The sequence below is a fragment of the Haemaphysalis longicornis genome, unplaced genomic scaffold (genome assembly GCF_048455015.1).
Source record: "Haemaphysalis longicornis isolate Haplotype H1 unplaced genomic scaffold, Haemaphysalis longicornis Haplotype H1 scaffold_8, whole genome shotgun sequence".
NCBI lineage: Eukaryota > Metazoa > Arthropoda > Arachnida > Ixodida > Ixodidae > Haemaphysalis > Haemaphysalis longicornis.
Window position 1 is genome coordinate 193879261 of NW_027526445.1, and position 13812 is coordinate 193893072.

Here is a 13812-nt window from a genome sequence, read left to right on the forward strand (position 1 = left end):
AAAGTGTATCGTTCTCTCCTGCACCCAACCTTGGCATGCAGTCAGAGCACAAAGCATCGCACAGGTTGAAGGCCGAGATATAAATACATGGGGTCTCAAACTTTTAACATCAACAGTTTAAAGGAGCCATGAAGAGAAAACACAAGTTTGGTTCATTCAAAAGATTGTCTCGTTAGAATCATACTGACACAGCTTTTAACGTAAATTTCGCTCAAATAAGCTACATAATTAGGAAAAACGGGAATGGTCATGCGACCCACCAGCTCATTTCCCGCAACAGAACCTATGATGTCACATGAGCTAAGCTCTGCGATTGGCGGAGGCTGGCAGAAGCTGACGCAAATTAGGTAGAGCTTACAAACTAGACGAACGAGCGATTTGCGCTTAAATTTAGGGCACTTTCTTTACAAAGCAATAAGAATGATGTGACAAACAGTGGAAGTTACGAAAGCACATGTAAACATATAAGTACTGATGCGTTCTGCTGTTCGTACTGCGCACAGCATGCTTGGTTTAGCTGCACAGCACTACGAGGCTTGGGGTTGTCTCAGACGACACTGGCCGATTGACGCAAGCAACGGTGTCTTACGTGACCCCATTTGTCGAGCGAGCACTGTTTCAGGGAACGAATATTTTCTCTCAGAACAAAAACAAGCCAGGTTTAAATGCGGGCAAAAACAAACCAAACGCTTGCCACGGTATGGTGGCGCCATCTAGGTTACGAAACGTAAAGAAACGCGGGAACAAACCAACACCGCTGTACAGGGTGGAGACAACCTTTGAACAGTCTCGTGCCGCCGCAATTGGGCCAACGGGCTTAACGCGTTGTTCTTTTCGTTTCCCACGAGACCTAGCAACGCGAAACAGACAATATGATTCAAACTTCTCAGTAAACCGCGTTGCGGCGATAATTTTAGCGCGGTTTTGACACAATGACTTGCTTCGGCGGCGAGCGAGCAACCGAAAATGGCGGTGCCAGCGTATACGTGTCTCTACCCTGTACGGCGGATGCGTGAATGAAGGTACTCTAGGCTGCAGAGCGGTCGGTTCCAGTGATGTCATTTGGGACCACGAAAACGCACGATTGAGCGGGAAAATCAAAATTTTAACCTAAATTGTTTAATTTCTCAGTGAATAAAGCACCGTTTGTATCCAGACAAGCGCTGGGGGCACTATAAAACACGAAATCGTTCGAATAAAACCAACTTGCATTTTCTCTTCATGGCTCCTTTAAGCAGAGAGCGCACAAAGCAATATCGGAGGAAACAAACAGCCATTCCGATTGCCTGCAAAGGCGGTCCACAGAAACACTGTCACCCCTTGCAGGCACCCGAATACACAGTGTTGAGAAACTGTCTTTTACCACACCAGTTATTTGGCCCTTTCTTGCACGTAGCACCTGAAACGACACAACAGTACGATCCCCTCCCCTCTGTCCTCAAGGTCTCAACCGACAGACAGTTTCACCACACACTGCCCAAGCGACCAAGAGCGGACATTTGAGGCGTTGCTGAGGCACGAAATAATTACCTACTGAATGGGCGACTCACTTGTGATTCTGCTAGGAACCAACGTGTGCACATGGGTGCTTCACTTGAACGGTGACAAAGCACAAGACAAGAATCCTGTCGCAGTCCAACGCCAGTCACCTGCTCAACCAACTTTCCTGCTTAAATGCATCAGCATCACATTTCCCTGTTTTATCACTACTCGATGACGAATGCAAGCCCCAGAAAACCTGGTTTTGAGCCTTGTGCACAACACTTGTATATGGCTTTTTTACTATAGAAGTCTGCGAGTACAAGGGAGATGGGCATTACATTCTTTTGCATGCTACATTGAATTTCATTTAGCCTTTTTAAAAGCACAAAGCTTGCACGTCTTAGAGTCAAAATTCAGCCCCTCTTTAGCGTGTATCAGTTAAACCAGCCCAAGAAGCCACCAACGAGTTGCCAAACAGCCCCAACTCTGCTCCCAGTAGATGGCTTGTGGTTGTTGGCTTTGTGCCATATGCCAAAGATGCCACGACTTCAGTGCTTGTGCACTTGAAAGCTGTAATGTTGAAGAGGTGCCTGCAGCAGCCTATGAACCTGATGCTCATCTTTTGTGTGGTACACTTCCCCTGTAGCTTGATCAAGACCCCCCTGGGGGACGGTTCCCTGCAACAAGAGAGGCTCCTTTTTGACAACCCTAACTGTAAACAAACATTTCTCCTCTCGCTCTTATTCTGCACGCCTTGTAATGTCTAAGAAATAATGCGCTCGGGTCGTGGACGATGGTGCGGGGAGAACACACGAGTGAACGAGCCAACGGCAGAAATCCCCCTTCGCATACTTGTCTGTGCAGCATGCCCATTATGCTCGCATGGCAAAGGTGAAACATCGACAAAAAAAATTAAATTCTTTCCCATTTGTACCTTATTTTCGAATTTTCCTCCACTTAATGTATGTCAGTCCCACTGTTGGTGTGCATGTACCGCGGCAAAAGTCAGCCCTCCAGAGTGAGCAAAGAAAAGGCGCCACAAAGTGGTGCAGATACAGCGAGGAGGAGGCGAGGGTTCCCCCTTTGGGAGCCGGAAACAGGCCTCCTTGCCCCGCACCTCGCTCACAAAGCCGGTCTGCACTGCACACCCACACACGCGCAGGCACAGAAACCTCGAGTGTGACAGAGAGAGCAACTCCTTCCGCATCTTCACGGGTGCCCACTCTCCATTCTGTACACAGCATCGAATGCGGCACTATAAATTACCCGGCGATAATACAGCGCCTCTGTTCTTTCCACACCGCCAGTAAGGATTTTTTTTTTTTTCGTTTTGTGCTCTCTCAAAACATTCACCGACGGCGGCTATAGACAAAGGGTTTAGGCAATCGCCAAGAAACGTTTCTTTAGTTAAAAAAAAAAAAGAAAAACCGCCGTAGTGGGAGCGAACATGATAAAAAAAAAATCCCGCGGAAGAAGCACGAATAAAGCGAAGGACAGAGGGGGACCGGCGATTCATCTTTTGCCTATCGTTCCGTTTGGCTTTCCCAACACAACCAGCTCGGGTCCTGCTCAAATCGGCCACTCAGGCGACGTCCCCACAACGGTGCCCCCCAGTTGAGAAACGCGGAAAGCGGGGCGGCCGTCCGCACAGCAGCCAGGGAGGGCGGAGAAGCCTCCTTCACAGGGCGCCGCTGCGGAGAAGCGCGCTTGCGGGGCGCGGTGGCCGTGAAACCCGCCGCCTCCGCTGGGTCCGCGAGAACACTCGACTCGATGCGGCCGAGGTCCCTGGAAAGCGGAACCGACGACCTCGCCATCTTCCCGATCGATAGCGCGCCGTATAACAGCGGCGCGCTCGGGGCCAAGGTGACGTCGCCGGCTCTGGGACTCGCACTCGGACTCGTGCTCACCCGTCGTGGACGTCCTCCCTGCGGCGGGCACCGGGCAGGCATGCCGCAGCCGGGGTCCGCCCAGGGCCCGCGAGGATCGGGGGAAGTCGAGCGGCTTCGCAGCGACCACTACGCCGCCCGAATGCCCACCACGGAGGCGACGACTTGCCCCTTCGATCCGCGCCGAGATCTGACGCCGACACCGCCGGACGCGCTCCCCCGTGCGCGGAGTCGGAAGCTGCTCGGCCGCACCACGGCGGCAACGCGCGGCGGGGGGGGTTCGTCACGTGGGCTTTTCCAATCACGCCGCCGACCCGAGCTCACTTTGCTGCCTGCAGCCGGCTGACATTATTGTACGAGGCGGCTGACATGCGACGCGGCTGATTAATAGCGACGGCTAGAAGCTCGCCTCTTGCACGCACAGATGCGCCGCCGCTCCCCCGTTTCCCTCCCGAGCGCCGCGGGTCGCCCGCGCTTTATCTCGCAGCCCGTTTTGTTTCGCTTCGATACGGGCTCGGCCACCGGCGGTCACTTGACGACTCATTAGTGGCCGCGGGGACTATTTTTACACTGCGTTTGAGCCAAGCGACCGCGCGCTGTCAACAGCGCATCACCACGAGCGTTCAACAGCAGAAAAAAGGCAAAGTCAGGTAGGTACGATACCACGACTGATAACCTGCCCGGCTACGCTCTGACGCACAACGTAACGCAGGTAAGTCGCGCCAAGAGTCATGCCGTTCAAACAAACTCCCCCCCCCTCAAAAAAAAAAAAAAAAAATCCAGTGCCCACTCATTGTCAGCCAGAGATTTCTCGAGAGCTTAACAAAAAAGAAAGGGGGCCACTAGCTTAATTAACTCATATTATGGAGCCTGCCGAACCACAGAAAAAAAAAAAAAAAAAAAAAACAATACAGAAACCTCAATCGCTCCTACATTCCTTTGCTGGTGGTGTTTTTTTTTTTTTGTCACTTCGTTGGTGCTATTACATCCTGGGGGGTGAAAACTCGCCCTCGAAAGAAGCATGCTCCCCATCATTGCTATGCCCTTTGTTTTGGGGTGAGTGACGTGTACTGATTTCAGCCATTCTATGATATTAACCCAAAATATCTTTCAGCTGACTCCTGCAATTCCCAGCTACTGCAGATATTTTGCAGATCACGACTCCACCCGTCAGTTCAGCACGTCCATTGCAGTCGTTCAGCTGGTGGGAGCTACCGTCGCACCAAGTGCAATCAGAAGCAGTGGCGAAGATAGTGCACAACACCAATTGGCAGTTCTGTCTGTGCAAATCTATGGGAATGCCAGGGCCACTGCTCTCCTTTAAATTACATTTCCATTGCGTGACGCTTGCCTAACGACATCGCACATCACTCTACTCGCAGCACCAATGTTTTGATCAAAACAATATTTGCCACTGGTCTCATATTTGTCAGTGCGCTACCATCTTTAGAATATTCCCTGCAGCTAACGGGTTCACCCAAGCCCGGCTTTTGGATCGCACCGTTACTAGCACTGGCCGTTAATTCGTACCTTTGATGCCAACGGCTGAAAAGTAGCAGTGAAAAACAAACTTTTTCCAAACGAAACACCCTTCTACTTCTAAGAAGAAGAAAAAAAAAAAGCACAGCAAGACAAACCTGAAACCACTTATCAGTGTTTTCACACTGCCCATAAATAGGGTGCTTTGTAAGTGCAGCGATACTGTGCACAGTACACAAAAGAAACAAGCTAGAGAGCTGCACAGGCACTTTGGAAAGAGGCAGCTTGGCGACAATGTAATGTCAATGCCAACAAACGCATCAGCCCTGAGCGGCCAACCAGGCCCTCTCCTGCTACTCCGGCCACTGTCCCCCAATCCCAGTGCTTGACACTGTCGAGTGACTCTCGGGGCGACGCGTGGTGGCGGAGAGCGGCAACGTAGGAGGCCTCCTCATCGCTCATCGCTTGCCTCCTCATCGCTCATCGCTTGCCTTGGCAGCCACGCCTGCACAGCCACTCTCCAATTCTGGACAAGCCGGTTGAGCGCGGTCACTCTGGCGGCTGAAACAGGCGGCCCCGTCACTGTCCCCATTAAGAGGCGGGCACTGGGCATTGACAAAATAAAGCAGGCGATGCTGAACTCTGCTTCGCTGTATAACTCGGATTAAGCGCCTATGCATGGCATTGTCATCATTCTTTCGTCGAACACCGGCTGAATAAATGAAGCCCACTGCAAAATGCCAACTGACAGACGGTCCCCAATCTTGCAAAAAATAATAATAATAATAATAATAATTACCAAACAGTGTGCGCATAAGTGATGGTTATACTCGGCCAAATGCAATGAGAGAAGGCATTACTTTGAACCGCGCTTCACTGACATGCTTCCACGCGATTCGGACCCTTATGGGCCCTTATGCAGAACCGGGGGTCCTGTGCTCCTCACCTGCTTCCTTCTTCCCTGCCATGTTCACAGGGTCACGCAATCAACCAACTCCCTCTTCCCGATTGGGCCACGGGAGGAAGCTTGCAGAGAGAACTGGCAACCCGAGGCCCTCACGTTGCCAATCAACACTTTCTAGGCAACACCTGTGGCCTGCAGTTCCCGCTGTTTCTACGAACCAAGCCTTCTCGAGATGAGCCAAGTCAGAAGGCAGGGCGGATGGATAAGAGAACCGCTGAGGCCAGCTTACTGCGCTATCCCAGAAAACAAAGTCAAGCATAGAGCCCACATTGTGCCTGGTGCAGCGACTTTGAACACATGCAGCCTGTTTCAGCCTCTGCCCAAGCAACTCGACTCCAGCTATCTGGCCAAATCGGCGACATGCTCATTCGTTCATTTGCCTACGTTTGGCAGCAGAGCGGTTGGAGCAGTTAGAAGTGTGTGGAGCCATTGCACGCCCATTTTCTGCTGCCCTGGGAGATCGAACTTAATTTTACGGGGCACGTCAACGGCAGAGCGGCAAGGTGAAAGTGACATGCTTGCATGGTCAATTAGGTTATGTGGGAAAAACAACAAAATGCACGTTTTCTCCCTATGAAGAGACCGCCATTTCTGCTCTCCTTTTTTTGCATGGACATTAAATTCAGAGGCAATAGCGGACGTCTCAGTTTTATGTTTGGGCAAGGTTTAAAACCTGTGGGTCAATAGGACGTTTTATAGAAAATTACTCAATGCTTGTTTTTCGCCCATTTACCATGTGCCACACAAAAGCACATATAGTACCATCTCAGTGCCCCGAAACAAACAAGTGGGGCCCACAGTTCAAATTTGCTAGGAATGCAAGGAACATAATTGCTAACGTGCAGGAAAAGCTCAAAGTGCATGGCTTCATTCGGCTCGTTAAAAAGAATGATTAATTACAAACAATAGGAACCGTTATGCGCACATTTCATGGAGTGTGGCGTGGCTGGAGTTTCGAAAGAATTCAAAGTGGTTTATCATGTTTGCAGGACACTTGGAGGCACATCGAGGAGTTGAGGCCCTTTGCCAGGCACGAGAAGAGGCTGGGTGAAATCGCACAGTCTCAAGGCTGCAATTCCACAAGGTTGTGTTGTTTCTTTTGGCTGTATGGGGGATTCCCATAACATGTGGCACTTTCTAGCGCCATTTTTGGGAAGGGATACCAGGCTCGACTCGGAAGAGGGCGCAGCAAGCAGCCGCGGTGAACATTTCCTGCGCTGCCTGCCCTTGGCACGACGGAAGTGGTGGGTGCCCAACAAAGCCGCGAGCTCAGACTGCAGTGCCTTGGCTGCAGGCAAGGCTTGCCGTCTTTCACCCAACCCACCCAACTGCACAGCGACAGCGATGTGTGCGCACCGAGCTGGTTGCTGCTGGGGAGTGCTGCCAAGCCACGCAATTCCTTCTCGAGCCAGTGCTCTGCCGCTACGTGGCAGCCACACAAGCCGGCCTCTTGGTGGCTGCAAAGTGGTCGCCAATCCCAGTGCGTGGCTACTTTCCCCTTCGCTGTGCCACACGCAGCTCTTGTGCAGCGAAGCCCTTGTTGGCAGGTGCTGCCAATCAGAAGCACCGAGGAGGATGGCCAGCCAAGTGCAAGGCGGAGGCTAATCTTTCTCTTTTATTAACCGATACCACCACCACTTTGTGGCTTCTCAAAGCCATCTTTTCCACACACGAGCTCAGATTCGGAGCACACTACCTGGTGGCAGCAGTGCGACCCCACCAGTGCAATTCCGGTGCACTACTGGGTGCGCCAGTGCAGGCTCCATCCCAAGCAGCCCGACACTGCTCTCGCCACTCCCGTGCAGAGACTGCACAAAGGGGATGCGCAGCTGCCGTGCCCTCACGCTGGTGCCTCTGCTGCGGCTCCAACAACGCCCACTGGGCAAGTGACATCTCAGTGGACTCCCGTGATGGGACAGAGAAGCTGGCTGACAACTTTGCCTATTGTGCCATCCACAGCTGCGCCGTGCAACAAGAAGCACGCAGAAATGAGCGCTGCGTTCCGTCTGCTTTGAGCCCTGCCACGTCCTGCAATTTTGACTCTGGTCTCCACCTGGGTGGCCAGCGGTGAACATTTCATCAAAGCCTTTTTATGCCCTCAGAGTCCAAAAATCTGGTGTTGCACACAGGGGAAGGTGTGGAAAATCCTTGTGCCACAGCTGTACAAAATGAGCATGTGCCCCTCGTGGCTCTACAGCAGGTGGTTCAGCGAAGAACTGCCGTGTCACGTGTGCCGTGCTTTTTCCTTTGCCTTCATTGCTTACCAGACCACAGACCACTGGGAACTGCATACCGAGAAGCCAGGAACCTGTATCGGAGCAGTTTTATGGAACCCACACAACACACATGCTCTGCACGAGTGAAGAGGTCACAGGGAGCCCCGGCGATTTTGCATCCAATGCCAGTGAGCCGACGCGAGTGCCCTGGGTATTCCACCCATCAACGAGCCCAGACGGCCCATTGCGCTTTTGCGCAGGACATTCCTGCCACCCAGCTGCATCGAGGAGGCCTGCTTTCCGTGCTGCGCCCACGGACGCCCTTCAGCCACCGGCCCAGCTCCAGCCTGCCGCAGCAGGAAGCCCCCATGCAACAGCTGCTCCCCTGCTGAGGGAGAACACACACGACCTCCCCGCTCTGGAGTCTTTATTCCTCTCGCGACGCAAGGCACTGCCGCCTTCGGCCTTTGTGCGTGCTCACAAGCACTCGCCAATCACAGGCCGCCAGCACGGGGCATCTTCTGGACGACACGATGCCGGGAGGAAACCCTCTGGTCGGCTCGGCAGGGGCCTGGCATGGGCAAGAGCGAGTCTGTGCGGTCCCACGGTCAGAGACCGACGAAGGGGGAGGCGACCACTGCACGGGGGCGGTCGTCGTGGGGGACGTGTTTTCAGGCCCCACTTCGCAGTTGCCGCCATGGGCTCTCGGAAGGCGAGCTGGGGTTCTCGCTCGGGGCCGACGGGCACTTCACCGGGAAGTGCTGCCCCGACCGTGCAGACGACAAGGATCGCGATCCTGCAACCCCCCTCCCCCTCCCCCCCATAAAAAAGAGAAAACAAGACCGAGCCAAATATTCTGCACACCCCCTGGTAACAAAAAACTGACTCGCATCATGGCCTCGGTCAACAAAACGGAAAAATGAGCATGGTTTTACTTAGTGGTTTGTTACAGCACTATTCTGCAATGGAAGTAGTACCGAGTAGCACACGACCCAAAACCAGTTTAACGCGTTAAATTGTTTTTTGCATCTATCAGATGATCAGGCTGACAGAACAGTTGATCAAATGAACAAGGCGAGTCCACTGATGTATTTTCTAAACAGCGTGGGATTCCAAATCTGTAACCAATTACTCTGGGTGAACTTCCGTTGCACATAACTTGTTCGAGGGAAGCCATTTTGTTCTGGATATAACAAGCGGATGATGTGCAGCCCGAACACGTACTTTTGACCACGCATTTGACGCCTCGTGTAGAAAATGCGCCATTTCTGATAAACGGCCTTAGGGGACACGGGTTGCCCTGTCCCACTCCAAAGCTGCTTCCACATCCAAAGAACAAAACACCACGCTTCTCAATGTTTCACCAGTCACGACCTTTTTATTGCGGCCCGTCACAAGGGACATCAAACTGCCGCCCCTCTCCGCTTCTGACAAAGCAATGAGGACGAAGCGACTCCAGTTGCTCGGGCCCAGTCGGGGAGGTCCGTGACAAAAAAGGGCAGCCCCGCAAAAACAGTTGACGCGACTGTGGTGTCAGCATCGTCGTACAGAAATGTACCATCCAGGCGACACTGCAAGTAGCCGCCAGTAAAGGGCACCTGCAGTGCCAGGGAGAGGACCCACTGTGACCTCTGAACTTCTTCACTAAGGCAGAGCTTGCGACCCTTGGCAAATGTGGTTTTGGTATCAAATTAACACTGTGCACAAAAAAGGAACAAATTCCTCCCGATTAACATTTCCTTGCCCACTATGGGCTTCTTAGAAGCCCAGTAGTGCGGCTGTAAGCCTTTTCGACCTTGACCATGCAAACATTAAAGAAAGAAAGCTCAGGTCCTTAAGGAGATGCACTTGCTACGGTTTTTGGAAAGAGCCAAGCACACCTCGGCAAAGGTTTAAGCAGTGCAGTTGAGGGGAAGCACTGTGGCACTGGCAGCGGCGGCTTGCGGACACGGAATAACGGCGCCCGTCTGTTTTTCCGGTTGATTGCACTTTTTGTTGCCTGCTATGTAATTGCCGATGCTGCGGCTGCCGCAAGTGCTTGCAAGTGTGCTGCTTTCTGCAAAGTGTTGCATTGCTGTCTCTTCCTGCGCTGCTACGCTGCGTATATGGCATGGCAGCAGCACATCCTGACCCTGTTAACGATGTAGTGGAGGAGAAGGCTCCTAATAGTATCAAGGAAGTCGTCAAGGCCATATCTGAACTAGCCACTAAGCTCGACATGTTCACGGTCGGCATTAAAGTTCAGGTTGAAACAATCGAGGAGTCCAACTCGGAAATGAAAGCCGAGGTCGGTAAACTGTGCGAATCTGCACAGTTCATGAGTACGACCTTTGAAGAGTTTAAAAAAGATGTTCAGCAATTTTAACGGGAGCTAACAGAGGTCAAGGGTCAAAACCAAGAGCCTGTGAAACAAAACAGAGATGTCAAGGCAACTGGCGGACGCAAAAAGGGAGATAATTGAACTCGAGCAGTACGGAAGAAACATGAACGTGGAAATACCAGGATTGCCATATGCGCTGAAGACGAAAACCTAAAGGAGACAGTGGGTAAAATGGCAACTCGAGTTAGGTGATGGAGACATCGTGTCCCATCGACAGACAAGGATAGGCCACATGTAGTGGTAAGGCTAAAGAAACGAGACTAAACACGAGTTCATCTATGAACACATCTGCTTAGAAATTAAGATATTTTTCCGCAAGGCTCGTGAGGCACAAGCAGCAAAAAAATGGAAATCTGCATGGACATCCCAGGGCCGCATTCTGATGTGGAAATAGGGAAACTCAACGTTTGTACACATTCAGTCTGAAGATGATCTCGAGAAAATCGTGTAAGGCCACAAAAAATGAGTAGAGCTCATTTTTTGCAAATGTGCTTCATCTTACTTACCTTCAAGGACCAAAACAGTGCCAAATTTTCTGTTTTTCATTGCAATGTGCGAAGCTTGTGCAGGAATTCAAACAGTCTGGTTACTTGTATTGAGCGCTTACAGGCTGCTTTCAACATTATCACTGCGAGTGAAACGTGGTTGCAAGCTGATGAAACAGTTTGTACGCAGGGATTCGGGCTGTTATCGCAACCCCGGGACTCGGCTGCGTGGGGGAGTGCCGTTGCCTTGCTTATATGGGAGAACGTGTCGCGACTCTGCCAAGTGCAAATAAAGAAACACTGTTTATCGAGATTGAAAAAAGGGCCAACCACTGGTGTCGTGCCCAGTTCATCAGTCAAAACGTTTGTGAAAGAATTTGAGGCTGTGCTAATGGAAACTTTTCCGCGCGTGCACTGCAAACACACATACAGTATTGTCGGGCACTCCAATGTTGATTTGTCAAGCGATAGCTCAAATGAATACACATTTCTGTTAAAATTGCTTAACATGCGTAATGTAATAACTGAGCTGCCTCTATGTATCACTAGTACATCAAGCACCCTTACTGACCACGCCCTTTGCAAGGTTGACAATGATGTGTCTGCTGGTGTGCTTCCTCTTCCGGTAGCTGACCACGTGCCCATTGTTGTTGCTTTTGAAACTGAACCTCTTAATGCTAAACCATCCAGGTCACTACCAAGGTCAATCACAAGTTATTACGAGACAAAGCGCTATGTATGACGAGGATGTTAACACTGAGTACGGGACTTGCTTAAAAATGCTGCCTCATTAAGCACCACTACAACCACCAATAATAGATATATCAACCCACTCTGCCCCTGGGTGACACCCGCTATTTTGGAGATACTGAAACAAAAGGACTGGTGGTTCCACAAATGGAAGCAGCACAGGAACAATGAATATTGCCTAAAACAGTTCAAGTTTTATAGAAATAAACCAGTTTCCATGATGAGGAAGCGGAAAAAAGAATACTTCACTAAGCTCGTCCAAGAAGCTGAGGGCAACACCAAAAGAGTCTGGGAGATTGCTAAGGATGCAGTTGGTCTAGATTTACAATAAACGCATGTTGCCTGATGTCGTTACACAGCACACAGTGGATAGTTGCAACAACTATTTTGCAGACGTCCCTGGCCGCCCAGTTTCCTGACACTTCGGGTCATACGCGCCCTTATAGACCAGTCTCCGATAGCTGTGGCATGTTTGAAATAGAACTGCCACACCTCTTATCAGTGGTGAAGAATTTAGATGGCAGTAAAGTGGCCGGGCTTGACACTATTACAGTTAAATTGATAAAAAATAATATTGACATTTTGGCAGTCCACTTATTGCACATGTTTAACCACTAACAGACTGCGGTATGTACCCAAATGAACTTAAAAGTCGGGCAAAGTCGTCCCTGTATGCAAAGATGGAGAGCATTCAAGTCCCTCGAGCTACAGGCCGATATCTGTGTTAAGTGTGATTAATACAATATTTGGAAAGATACTCTCAGCGCAAATTACATCACTTGCTTCCAAACATAGTATAATTTGCCGAAACCAGCATGGTTTCCGGTCGCACAGATCCACGTCTTCTGCGGTTCTGGTATTAGCCCAGCAAGTTGATGATGATTGTGGGGTTTAACGCGCCGACGCAACGCAGGCGATGAGGCGCGCCGTAGTGGAGGGCTCCGGATTAATTTCGACCACCTGGGGATCTTTAACGTGCGCCGAAATCTCGTACACACGGGCGTTTTTGCTTTTCGCCTCCATCAGAAAAGCGGCCGCCGCGGCCGGGAATCGAACCCGCGACCTCGTGCTCAGCAGCGCAACGCCTTAGCCACTGAGTAGCCCAGCAAGTTAATAAGGCTCTAAACAATAACAAGCTAGCCGTCGTAGTTTTCTTAGACATAAGGAAGGCCTTTGATTCGGTCAACCACAACATAATGTTAACCAAGCTGCATGATTATGGTTTCAGAGGCAGAATCCATAAGCTTCTTAAGTGCCACCTTTCCGACCGACAGCAACGAGTAGTGATTGAAGGTTTTGTGTCCTCTGCCGAGTCAGTGGTCGCAGGAGCACCACAGGGCTCAGTTATTGGACCTAGTCTTTTTTCACTCCATGTCAGTGACTTTCCCTCTGTGTTGCTGTACTCGGAAGCCCTAATGTATGCGGACGACACAGCACTAATTTTTGTTCGAGACCCCCTAAATCAGATCGAATCGGAAATCAACAAAGACCTTCATAGAGTTAATTTATGCTTTGAACGAAACCACCTAAATATTAATACAGACAAAACTAAACGTATGGTTTTCCACTCCAGGAAGATGCACCCCGAGTTTTGTAGCTTTAATTTACAGCTAATGTCTATGCTGTAGCAGAGAATAACGTTTAAATATTTAGGTGTCATGTTTGACTCGGATATGAACTGCAGATCTCATATAGATAAGACATGCTCGAAAGTGGCGCATGGCTGCCACACGTTACTAAAAGCCCGTGAATGCTTCAACACAGCCACCTGGCGTACCCTATATTTCGCACTTGTGCATAGCCATCTAAGCTACTGCATAGAATCGTGGGGCAGCACATAGCAAACACATTTGAAACCTCTCAGCCGCTTACAAAAGAGGGCAATAAGAATTATTGCACTTTCAAATGGGACTGATACCAGTAAACCGCTGTTCAAACACATGCGCGTAGTTCCGCTGGACTCTGTCGACGTAATAAGCATTGAGAATATAATAAACAGAATAGTAAGACATGACGACCCTCTAACACTAAGCATTTTTAAGCTACCAGCGCTCAGTACAAAAGCTGCGACGAATATTTGCTTTAATTTACCAGTTGCTAAAAATGTATACGGTAGGGCTAATAGAATTTCATGGTGCTCTAAGATATCTGGAATGCTATGCCGGCAAAT

At 50.4% G+C, this 13812-nt stretch overlaps 1 protein-coding gene across 3 annotated transcripts in view; it reads right to left on the reverse strand.

The window, feature by feature from the left end:
* Stnb (stoned B) overlaps positions 1-13812 on the reverse strand; it is a 43262-nt gene that overhangs the window by 24162 nt on the left and 5288 nt on the right. The window contains exon 1 of one of the 3 annotated variants that reach the window (XM_077681663.1): positions 3390-3591. The exons of the other annotated variants lie outside the window; for them this stretch is intronic. The gene's annotated coding sequence lies outside the window, so the exon portion shown is untranslated. Of the gene's footprint in view, positions 1-3389; positions 3592-13812 lie in introns of those variants that run through there. 3 annotated transcript variants of the gene reach the window in all.